The 13,207-nt window shown below is 38.2% G+C and overlaps 1 long non-coding RNA gene across 1 annotated transcript in view; it reads right to left on the reverse strand.

The window, feature by feature from the left end:
• Positions 1-1,861: 1,861 nt before the first annotated feature.
• Positions 1,862-13,207, reverse strand: part of LOC139795541 (uncharacterized) — a 77,825-nt gene continuing 66,479 nt past the window's right edge. The window contains exon 6 of the long non-coding RNA XR_011725557.1: positions 1,862-2,848. This is a non-coding gene — a long non-coding RNA (uncharacterized lncRNA). The remainder of the gene's footprint in view (positions 2,849-13,207) is intronic.

Genomic DNA, 13,207 nt, shown 5'->3' on the forward strand with positions numbered 1-13,207 from the left:
GCAGAAACTGAGGTAAAGCATCCAAAACTCTTTCATGCTCCCTGGGCTTCTTACATAAAATATCTCAAAATATGTCCCTGCTTTCTAATCTGCTCCCAGTGAGGCTTCCCTTTTCATTTTGAGTGTTTCACTCTTCTGACTCAACTTAATGTATTATTTTATGTGATGGGAAAAAAACAGGAAAAAAAATCATTAATAGCCACCACTATTTTAGTATTCTGCCTTGCACTTCATACGCTCCCAGTTGCAGTTATTAGTGATGAAACGACAGTCTAGAGGTCTTACATCTTTTATGCTCAACTGTGCAGCATGCATAACCTAAGGAAAAACAAAGCACATGAGTTTAAAATGCCTTCAGGATAGTGTTCAGCACCTCTGTTGAGATATTCCATTTCTCAGCTTATCTCAAGTTGAAGCACTTCCTCTACAAGGAATATAAAGAGCATAAGCTGTATCTTCAGGAAGTGAAGATCCTTGGGCAAAACTAAAGAGCAGAATGACATTCTAAGGCTCCTGAGTTGGGCTGACTTTTGGCCTGCCTTGGACATCCTTTATTTTAATGCATAAAGTGCTAAGTCCCCACTTCCCCATAAAAATTAAATTCCTGAGAAGAGAGATTTCTATTCAGCAACAGGACAGGAGAGAAATCATAAATTATTCTTTCAATCTTTACTTCAAGTTCAACTGGATTGCTTCAAAAAAAAAGGTAGTTCACTTTCTTTTGGTGTTAAATGACGGGACTTTAAATGAATCTATCGGGTTACAGGAAACCCTAAACTAACTTGACAGTCAGATGCATCATGACAGAGTTAAAACACAAGAGCACTAAACAGTTAAGGTGTTTTGCTTCAGTTCCAACTGCTTGAATTCAAGACTCCATGCGAACAGTCAGAGAGACCTGTTCCCATTTAAGCTGTCTCCAAAGAGGTATCATCAGCCAGGAGGCTTCAGCATCGGCCTCATTACTCCCTTGAGCATAACCAAAACAGGCACAACTCTACTTAATCCCAAAGTAATCTCTTAGGATGTCTTGGCTTCCAGCAGCCTTGGCTTCCCAGACAGCTGTAAGCCTGGGAACAGTAAACGGGAAATTTGCTTAAAAGTCTCTGTAGCTGTAGACTACACAGTAAGTACTGATCTCTTGGTAACTATAAGTCACTAGAAAAGCTGGAGTCTTTCTCAGACAAAGTTTATATAGGTTCAAAATCTTGTTCAGTGCAGAGGCACACTCTGGAAATAGTGAATGTTTTCCAGTGGCAGGGGTAACAGATTTAAGGTCATCTCCTTCTTTTCCTTTCAGTAAAACTCGGGCAGATCCACCACTTTCTACAAGCCGAAGGTTTGAACAGAACCAAAAAAAAAAAAACAAAAAAACCCACCAACTTATTGAAAGGCAACTCCCTCCATCTCTCTCCACCTTGGGAAGAGAAAGCTCCTAAAAGGATTAATGGTTCAAAACGGCTGTGGGGAAAGCTCTAATCTGCATTTAAATAGAAAGATTCCCGAGTGCCCAGGTATTAATTTTTCTTTTTATAGCAGAAGGCAGAGCATTTTTTATGTGCACATTTTAATGTTAAAAGGACACCGTGGTGCAGGCTTGTGGTTTATCTCACTGGTGCACAGCCAGCTGGGTATAACTTGACCTGCCAGAGTAACGCTGAACATTTGTCCTGAGCAACACCCTAAGAAAAAAAATATGGCTAGAAGACAGGATTGTGTGAAGCTGTTACTGTGCAGCTAATGTAGAAAGCACACACAATTCAACCCAATGACCAGGTTCATAGAAACTCATGTGCAGGGGCAGCAACAAACGAAGTATGAACTGGGAATTAAGACCTGGGCAGAGCCATCTGACTCATGCCTTGTTCACATATTAAATTGAAAATAAATTCAAAAAGCATCTCTAAAAAAATCCATTGAGATCTATTAATGTACACTTGAAAAATAAAGCAGGACAAAGTTTATGCAAACCCCACTCAAAAGCCTGGGGAGGCCATATAAAACTGATAGGCACAAAACTCAAGGGATCTGAAGGAATCTGCGCAGATTACCCTGAGTATGTAAAATCCCTCGCTGCACTACTGACGAGTTAATATTCAGATAACTGTGTCAGGTGAAATTGCTTAATTAGAGCTCTAATTAGTCTCCAACCATTCAGAAAAAAAAAACCAAAACAACACACCAACCCATTAAGAAGTATCTCATATTTTAGTTATGAATTCACTTTCAATAAGCAGGTGATTCTATCAGTTACTGACAGCTACATGGGGCATGGCATATTCACATTTATATTTTTGCATCACTGTATACTCACACCCACAATCAGGTTGGATGCATGAGACACCTAAGGCTCAGCTCTGACAGATGCTTTATTGCATGAGTGGTCCCACAGGTTTACATGAGTAAAAGCCTGTGGTGTAGAGATCCATTTAGATTCCCTTGTTATTGCAAGAATTTCCACCGTGACTACGATCCCCTCAAAATGGCCCAGGCCCCATGTGTTAAGTGTTTGGGTGAATCACCAGGGTCCCGTGCAGACCAGGAGGTCACGGTTCCTCTCTCTGATGCAATGAATCTCCAACAGCTTATGGAAAGTGATACAGCTTTTCCAGCTGCTCTCTGTGTGCAGAATACCTGTAACCTTGCTTTTTACTACTTTCTTATGAAAGGTGAAAGAGGTGGAGAGAAACAGCCCATCTCCCTTCTCACCCAGCCTTCAGGAAAGAAGCTGTTACTGTTGCACCTGTTGTGGATCCTGGTGTGGTACTTGCTCTCAGTTTGGATCACTTTTGAGGGAAAGGCAGGAGAATGTTTTGCTTGGTATCTTAATTGTGAACTAGAGGCACACCTACAAAGGAATACAAAAAGCTTTTTTTTTTTTTTTTTTTTTTTTGTTATATACAAAGCAGTAACCTCACATTAAAACAAACAAACAAACAAACAGAAAAACTGAGGCATTTTCAGTGTTTAATCTATTGCACATACAAGGAGTTTCTGGCTCACACATATTTAAATGATCCTTAGGCAGCTACACTCCTTTTAGATCCAGCCTTGCTCCTTTATTTCTGATGGGCAATGTCCAGAAGGCTTGCAGAGAATGCATTGCAACACTGCTGCAAATTCTGACTCCCCCCCCAGGCCTTCCCTCATTTGAAAAGTCAGTTTGCTGCAAAAATATTCACAAAAAGTTTGCCCAAAACCAGCTTAGTAGGAATTAACTAGAGTTACTATGTTGCAAAACATAACCCACTTTTATGTCTTAATTTGTATGAAAGACTTTGTATTATTTAAGTTTTCCATTTTCTTCTGTTAATCTACAGCATCAATAAAATGATGATTAAAGAGTTACTCTACTCTTTCCTTTCTTATTGCTGCATTGACGCTGCTTATGCTAATTACTAAAATATTTAAAAATAATTAAAGTAGATAGTTCCTTATTAACAAACATCTGTTATTTCTGCACTTCTTAGAGCCTGAAAAACTGGTGCGTACTGAGACAACTTCTAGGCATGCCTTCATCCCAAAACCCAAGCCACCATACAGCTCCTTGGGTATGCCATCATCCTAAAACACTGCCAAACTTTTCCTTTGCTGTAAAAGTGCTTTTCACTCATCTGGGCAAAGCTGCTTCATCCACACTTCTAAAATGTGATCTAATCTCTGGCAAGGCAGCATTGAGCACAACTGGATCAGGATCAGCAGTAATTGAGCTTTGTGCTTGCAGGTGCAATGAGGCAATGGTAGGTATTAGACCCAAATAATTTTGTGGATTCACATAGACTTCAGTGCTGTCTGTATATATATCATGTACAGAACTGAAGCTTCTAGACTTGCTCTCAGGTCTAAGAGGAATTCATGCTCCAAATACATGATAGCTATTAATAAATTATTATTACAATTTTTAAAATTCTAACAGATCTGACGTTAATGTCCATAAATATGAAGGATGTTGCTTTTCATATAGAGATTAATGTTCAGTAAATCTGGAATTTCAGTGGCAATTAGGTGAGAGAGGAAATTAAAATCAGTTTGAAGTATTAAACTAACATGCCCTTCCTGGCCCACCTCTAGGCTTTAAAGTATAGATGCGCCACCTGGGCACTCAAAATACACTAACCTCAAATTTAGAAGTCCCATGACTTCTGCCCATGGGAGGGTGAGAATTCTACTAGTCCTTCTTCTGCTGCTTACAAACCTCTCCTTGTTTTCTTCCTGGTAAGAAAAAAATGCTTAAAAGGGAACCAATGGCACAGGAATAGAACGGCGGCAGCAGGGGATTTTAAGGATGACATCAGCACATCAGCTCAAGGTCTAGGACAGATTTTATTTTGCTGTAGGTGAATATGCAACAGAGTTTACTTTAAAATCAGTTTTACTTCAGCACACTCCAGGTATATGCAATCACATATAAAATTCCAATGCAGACACCTCTGCCTTGGCTGAGCTGATCGGTTATATTTATTTATCTGTCTTGCTGTCCTTGCTAGAACCTTCTCATCTTTACCATAATATAATTATATTTGGTTGTCACATCACTGGTTTTCTCTTATCATGATCAGATTATACTTGGAAAGTTCTAGTTTTGAAGGATGCTTCATATTTCCTGTAACTTTAAAACATACCCTAAGCAAAATTTATTGAAAAAATTACTGAGTTCAGAGCCTATCAAGGTAATATAGCACTGATGAAGGTGTCAGCTTTAAGTCATGCTGTGTATTGGGTGACCTTTGAGACTTCCAGCCATCAATTCTGTGAATTTTTAAAGCAAGGCATATGAAGAATGGGTTTTCAGCTTTTTCATATACAGCATGCATTGCCTATATGTGGATTGTTTTGTGAGAAAGCATTTTGTGAGAAAGCTCTACTAAAACCATTACGCCTTTGAAATAAAATCTACTATACCTATTTCTCCACCATTCCTAAGGACCAAAAATATGAATCTGGCTTTGAATTCTCAATTTTAGGTTAGATCACTCTGTTCTTAGGCCCCAAATATTGGGTATCCAGCAACATTGTTCAAGTTTGGGGGTTTCTGGTAATAGGGCTTGTGCTGCAGTGTATTTTTGGCCAGCATTAAAAGTCCCTAGGCAGCAGAGTTCCAGTTCAGTACATCTTCTTTCCTTCCACCCAAAATCTGGTGTACATTTAGGTTTAGTTATTTGCAAGATTAACCACAACAGGATAAGCATCCTATTCCTTATCTTTCAATATTTCATAATGTATTCTAATACATTTTTTCAGCTGTTTTAAATATATTAATAGCTGTTCTGGATGTCATTATGTTTCTTCTCATGGTGGTTTTCTCAGTTAGAAAAGGTATAAAGGGATTCAGTGAAGAAAAATAAACTCAGTATATTTTTTCAAGTATCTCATGAGTACATCACATGCATAAAATCATATCTTGGTGTTGGGTATAAACACACTGATTTACATTTTACTCACATAGTCTGATTATTATCTACAGATATAAAATGTTCCAATTCCATTGTAGACTTCTTTGCATTTATAAAAACTGCATCATACCTATTGTACAGACAGTGATGAGACACCTTCTATAAAGCACATAGAATCAGCAAGCACCAAGCAAAAACATTTATTTACTTAATCTTTCTTACTCACTCACTCACCCACTCAGATTAAATGTCCATCCCATTGTTTCTACTGGGGAAAGTTCAACATATCTCTTAGATGAAGAAATGAGCTCCAGTAATCAATAAAGAATGCATCTGGTTTAGATGGGCTCCCCTCAAAGTAAATAAGCCAAACAAAGCTGCACTAAAGGTGTGTGGACAGAAGGAAACCCTTTTCTTGCAGCACACAGAACGTTAAAAGACTTACAACTGACACTCCAAATCTTAAAAAATTAAACATCTTTTTCACCTGTAGAGGGACATACCCCTACCCTCATTTTAATATTCCACTATGACATACCAATACCTGAATTCTTTCCAAATGTGGATGTCAGCCTGTGCCCTGAGCACTGCGAGTATTACATCCTGAATTCCCTGTGCTGTACAGTCCTGAGTTTGGTTAACTCCAGGTAAGGTTAGTAGTCTGCTAAAAGCACTTTTTATCACAGTTTGTGTTAAGATTTTCTTTAAAACTTTTGATTGTTTGGTATCAGACTGCTAATCTCCAAGTAGGTATATGGCACTGTCTTGTATTTTAAGATTTGCTATCTGAGTCCATGGCTCAGTATCATCTTTTGGAAAAGGAATTTTTATGTAACTTAAAAACATATTCATGTTTTATAACAGAGATAACGTCTTATGAAAAAATGATATATTTTTATTATATAAGGGACACTGCTAGTTCATAAGGAATCACAATGCTCAGTGATTCAGTGCCTGTTATGTATTTAAAATGTTTTGTAGAGTATTTCAGCGTGTTTGCCTAAGAAGAAAGAATTGCTGTAAAAGTGTAAGTTGCAGTAATGGTGTTATTGCAAGACATTTTTGCCAGCCACAATGAATGATTTCTAAATGCCACAGTGTGATTGAGCTGTAAGGCACAACAGGTTATATTACAGTGTGAAGCCCTTGGTATGCTGAAATTACCTTTCAGCAGCTCACCCAGGAGTATCTCTGGGAGATTATAACATGACAACTTTACTGTTTTTAAAAAATGGATAAATGAAGTCATTAAAAAGCATTTTTTTTCCCTGATAAGTGAAGTGCTTTCCATCACCCAGTGTGCAGTCATTAGGTCTAATGTGCTTTTTTGCAGAAATATTTCAAAATGATCCAGGGTTCCTTTCGTTGTTATTATGGCAATTGGAAGATTTGTTTCAGGAATCTGGTTCTCTGTGAAAGAAGGATGTAAGCACAATCACCCAGTATTCTCAATTTTCAGGTTCTACAAAAACTGCTCTACCAGACACACTCTGTTTTGTAACACATTTTTTTGCTGCAAAGCTCTTGTTATTTCATTCCACAGGTTTTTCTTTCCCGTTTCTTTCTTTCAAGAACAAATAATTGTGGAGACTTCACTAACTGACTGCCCTATAGCATGTCTGATTCCTCAGGAGCTGTTTTCAGTTGAGAGCCTTTTTTCAAATATTTGCGACAAGGACCACCAACTGTTGATTGTAATTATATTTTGGTAAGTAAACAATGTGACACACCAATCTTCCCCTTATTTTGGGGAATACACACTTCAGGAAAACAAGCAGAAGATGTAAAGTATATTTCTATGCACCTATGTGTTGGTTGAGCACAAAGATGCCATGCTGCAGTGAGTCCAGCCCAGCAAACTATAAGGATTTTGCAGAACGTAGGTGACAGCTCAAGGATACAACTAGAAAATGTGACTGAAAGCAGGTAAAGTCTCTCCATCTAGCCCAGGTGCTATGTCTCTTTTCTGATTATGACATGCTGCTATAACCCCAACTTTCCAGCACAGGACAATGTCAACATTTGGTTCAGATACCACCAATGAACCTCAGGAACAGCAGAGCCTCTCCTCTTTCCCCTCTGTGTCAGCACTGCTGGCTCTGAGGTGAGTTGAGACCTGGGCTCTTGGGGACAAGCAAGCAGCCCAGGTAGTGGTTAAGCCCCTGGCATCACATTTGCAGCCTCTCTGGGAGAATACTTGACTCTCAGCAGCCCTGCAAGGAATGTGTGTCTTTTCTGCAGCTCTGCCATGAAACATCAGCCTTCTCTGTTGCATTCTGTGCCCTGGAGGGTGCACCAGGAATACAAAAGGTAAAAATAATCTATTTCAGGCAAAGAGAATGATAGTGAAAGGTAAAAAGCTTTATAGAAAGACATCAAGAGCTAAAGAAAAGAGGTAGCAGGCTTAGAGCCTTTCATTAAACCTACTTTAAAAAGTGCATCAGACCTATCCAGTTCTGTGGACATGAGATAAACCACAGTGCTGGGTTGTATTTGCCCGATCATAGATTTTTGATAATGTCCCACTTTTCATTGTACCTGCACATCAACTTTTAAGTAGGCTGCAAGCTGTGAAAGAACTGATCAGAGCAATGTGCCTTTCTGTAGTATCTCTCACACCAAGGAGGTCCTTGGGGGCTGCCACCCCATACAGCAAAAATGGATTACTGAGGCAAAAGTGCAGCATCCTCTGTGAGCTTTTGGAAAAACATCCTAACTGGATTCAATAAATAGGGACATCTTCAACCTGTGTGAAGGGTTGGAGAGACTTGGGGTTGGTCCTGAACAGCAGGTACACTTTTTAAACTCAGGCATGCAAAACAAAGGTAGGAAAAATGAAAGAAATGACAGAATGAATGCTTGCAGTGATTCTGTTTATTAAACAAAGCTGAGGAGTGTTGTTATTTACCTAGGATGGTTTGTGCTACAGGTAAACCCACGGTGTTAAAATCTACCATCATCTTATCACAGTAGAGATGGTAAGAGCTTATGCTTACACTGCTATCTGAATGGATCATACAAAGAGTGGAGGAGTGGGGTTTTTTTGATAATGCCTCACTGATGACAATGCACACTCTTTATCCATCTGACTCCAAACAACTTCAATTTCCACTTAGCTTGGAGAGTAGTTGCTGCAAGCATTTGAGAATTTGTTTCTAAAATAATTGAAGGTGTTTAGCTATTTTCAAAATCCCTAAACTATCTCCTAGAATACCTTCTATTTCATTTGTGAAAAAATCCAACTTAAAATTAAAACACTGCTCTGGTATAAAGGAACTGCATATTCTGGAACTTAACACAGTGTTTGAAAATTAATTTGAGGGCTTTTTTTGGTCTCATTGTGGCTCCAATACTTTTGCTATAAAATAAAGATTAATTTTCACTATATAGTGGATTCCAACCTTTATTTTGGAACATAGCTTACAGACAAAGAAGTATATCACCTTGTACAGCTGGACCTGAACATTTTGAAGAACAGTACCTTTTCATATTTTATTTTGCTACCTGAATCTGATTTAATTACGGTTACATGTACCAAACAAGTGAAATAAAAGTGTGTTGTAGCTGTCCCAGGCTCATGTAAAGAACATGTTCATTTTTTTTTCAGCTGTCCTCTGCCAACATAGCCCTCTTCGATTTACTGTGTTCTCAAGTGTTGTAGCAGACTAATTCTTAAATTATTCACTGATGGAGTTTCTACTGCTTCCCTCTAGAGATTTTATCAGTCTGATAGCTGTCACCATTTGAAAGTGCATCAGCAGTCAGGCTGAAATAGCCTCTGTCCAGTTTCATCTCAGTATTACATCATGAACCACATCACAGAAATCCTGCCCCTCTCTGGCGGCCACATTGCTCTTGCATTACTATGGTCTCTTGTGACTCTGTTGCTTCTGAGGGCTCCTTAAACTCTGTTTTTAGGATAAATGCTTTATATTGTTTCTACCTTGTCAGTTTGCAGTCTCTTTAGAGAAGTTACTTCTGGCTAACATGAAGTGCTAAGGAGAGAGATATAATAAAAAGCCAAGCCCATGAAGATGTTTTGGTACTCACAAAGAGGCAAGTGCATAATATTTAACCTACCTTTCCCTCCCTTATGTTATTTTCTTTCTCTTGTTAGCTGTAAATTAGACTAAAAAAAAAGTTTTCATGTGTGACTGGGGCCTTATACAGTAGTGTCTCAACACCCCCAGCTGCTTTTTGGGTTTTTTTCTCCAGACATTTTTTCTTGTACAGAACTACAAGAGCACATTCATGGTGGATCAGACAATACTATTCAGAAACAATAGAGAAACCCAAATTATCTGCTTGATGTCAAGGAAGAAGCACCCTTACAGGCATCTCAGTAAAAATCTTGGCTCAACAAACAATGCCGGTCACAAAAGCTAAGGTGGTAGGACATATGCAGAAAAGGATAAAAACCAAGATTAAAACTATAGGACACTGCTCAAAATGGTGGCCTCATTTAGAATCCAGAATCCAGGAGACATAATATGCTCAAGACAACAGAAGACTGAAAAGAAGAAGAAAAAGGAAAAAAACCCTATACAATGGCAGAACAAAACAATGAACTAAACAAAAAAGTAATAAAAAACCCAAACGAAACAAAACAAAACAAACCACAAAACAAACCAACCACCCCAAACGAAGAACAGGACAGTTAATCTTGCAAGAATATGGATTAAACAACACACACAAGACAGTACTGAAAAATGGTATGTGGTTAATGGCTTCAGACAGACAATATTGAGGCTAAAGGGTCAGAAAAGGTAATCAAATGGTCACACAGCACTCAAGAATACATTAATATTTCAAATTAATAAACTCTTGTTCACCTTTTGCCTCATATACTTGCCCTTCAAGATCAAGTATTTTCTGTCAAGATCTCAAAATGAGCACCATAATAGAAGACATGGCTCTGTCAGTGTTTTCATGGATACATGATTTATTCTCTTTGTAAAAAATAATGGATCAAGGGACAAATATTCTGAATACAGGTTATCAGCTCACAAGGGAGGCTTAGAATTATCTGTCCATCTTTCTTCATTCTTCAGGCCTTTTTTTTTTTCTCTTTTCTAAAAGTTTAATAAGTACTAGAAAAGCCATCTGAAATGTTTGATTTTCATTCACCAGAGGTACAATGTTTTCAGCTAATTCTCCCAGGATAACAAGACAAGAAATTTGTCAGCCTATTTTATCTAATTAACCAGCGGATTATGCAGAGAAGCCAGGACAAGGGTCAGGATAGTTGCCACCTGCCTGGGAAAAGCTGTCCCAGTGACCTGGTTGCTCAGACTCTAGGGTAGAGAGATGGCTTCTCAAACTCTCCTACTCTGACTCTTCAACCTCACATAAAGTTATTAAGATTCATTGCACTCATATATTCCACCTCCCAAGCAAGCAGTCTGTTTGCCAGGATGAAGCACCATTCCCAGGGCCTCTCTGACCTGATTCATATTTTAAATATTTTATTCCAAATGAAATAGCTCCAATAAGTGAGATCAAGGCAGACCTGACTATATGACCTCAGGAATACATCACTGTGGACTTCTCCCAGAGGTCTGGGATCTTTTTACACTTCCTGCTCACAATCCGTGAGTAAATCTGATGTAGAGGCTCTTTCACAGATGTCCCAGCTACCAGTTTATGGAGTCATTCATTTGAGACAGTTCTGCATGAAAGTGTCAGTATTTTATACACAGCAGAATAAGGTCAAAGGGAGACTGAGAGCTCTTTAGTCAGACCATCCCTCTCATGAGGCATCAAAAGCAAATTAGGGGGTATATAAAAGATTCTGGGATGATATAAGCAGCAGCACTGTAGGTTTGCTCTCAAGATAAAACAAACAGATACTGTCTTTCCCAACCTACCAGGTAATTTCTGCCTTAGCTTTCTCCTCTACACCCATCTCTAGGGGTAAGAGTTAGGCATCAGCACCAGTTCTTGGTGGCATTGCTGCTCCCCGGGCACCCCTCTTTGCCACCTGCATCAGCTCCTGAACTTGAGCACTCCTCTGACTGCAACTGAGCTGAGACCCTACTGAATTCAATGCAAAGACAGATCTATCATCTAGATCCAAATAAAATGTTTAGGGGAAAAAAAAATGTTTTATTTTCTGGTTTCCCTTTCCAAAAGCTAAGTTAACAAACATACGAATCTTAAGTACTTCAGAGAGGAAGATACTGTTTTTGACACATTATTCTGAAGCAATTCAAGCAGAAACCATTTCCAACTGACAGGTTTCTCTTTAACTCCTGTGCTCAGAGTTCTCTGCATGCTTAAGTTACAGGAAAAATTAAATCACCATCATCCTCACACCACATCATATATGTGGACTCTAATCTAGTATCTAAAATACACTAATTCTAACGGTGTTTGTATTACAGATGTTTTAGCTCGAAGTTACAACAAGAAAAACACATAAACATGTTTAAAATTGCAAAGCAGTGAAGTTAAAGCTACTTGATGCTATGCTCCTTTGAAGCATTTTTACACAGACACATCAGTGGTTATATGAAGGACAGCCTGACTATTTTTAAAACATGTGTTGGTCCTAAAAGATGAACCTAATTTTCATATGAATTTGGCATGAGGAAGCCACAGAAAAATAAAAATAAAAACATCCCTATTACTGCATTTTTTCTACTCAGACCAGAACTGTGGGATTTTTTTTTGTTTGTATGTGCCTAAAACTCTAGAGGTGTTGTTAGTGCCCAAATATTGCTTTTTGTCATGATGGATAAACTCCTGCAGGAACTACATTGACAGCTTCCAGGTAAAAGAGAATATTCTCTTCTCCAACCCTTGCCAATTCACACAGAACTTTCATAAATTATTTTCTCTGTATCTCCTAAGTCTAGGAGTGCAATACTGTGATGCAAATCAGCAGTTAGTTTACTACCCTATTTTAATTTCCATTATTCTCTATTAATTTCAGCCTTAATAACTTCAGTTAGCACATTATAGGTTGATTGATATACAGAAAATTTTTATCTCTGATATACAGAAGTTATAAGGTTGAGATATATTGTCAGCAAAATACACAACCTTAGCCTCAGCAGAAATTACTATTCCTATACACTTTAGTCTGACTAAGACTCTAAGGAATAGTTGCTGATTTTGGTTCAGCCCCAGCCTGGGCTGTGAGGATGAAAGGATTTGATGCATCCCAATGCTTCTCAATGTTTCCTGAGCATCATATCTATAAACTCCTGCTCTTTGATTGGTGCAATATTTTGGAGATGTAGAGCACAAACACATAGCCTGAGACTGCTGAATTAATTTCACAGCCCAAAGATGAGCATTGAACAGTTTGGAATATATAGGCCATTGGTTTATTTTGACTCACTAAGACTGAAATACAATGTATTGTAGTAGCAAAAGTGTAGCTTGGCTAATATTAAAATAATCTGTTACCTTATATCACATATTCAGGCAAAACATGTTTCAGCAAAGAGCACTAATTAAAATGTACATCTCTGGGTTACTTAAACTTTAGTGTTCCTGTCATATGTGTCACTCTGACATTAAAATTGCTTGCTAATGTCAGACATAAACAGTGATGTCATATTTAAAACTGCCCTAAACAAAAAATTGTTCTCCTTCAGTTTTTAGTTTTTGCAAGCATACCTCACAGCAGAATCATGAGCTGGATTTCACTGCCAGAGTTTTTGCTCTAAACCTCTTATTTATTAGCTCACATATAAAAGCATGCATGAAAAAGGAGCTGACAGAGCACAGTAAGGCATGAATTTCAAGTATATTCCACCATCAAAGGTCAGAAAAGGATTTCCTATTTGAGTAGCAATTATAAATAG

This window comes from Heliangelus exortis, chromosome 3 (assembly GCF_036169615.1).
Source record: "Heliangelus exortis chromosome 3, bHelExo1.hap1, whole genome shotgun sequence".
Lineage (NCBI taxonomy): Eukaryota > Metazoa > Chordata > Aves > Apodiformes > Trochilidae > Heliangelus > Heliangelus exortis.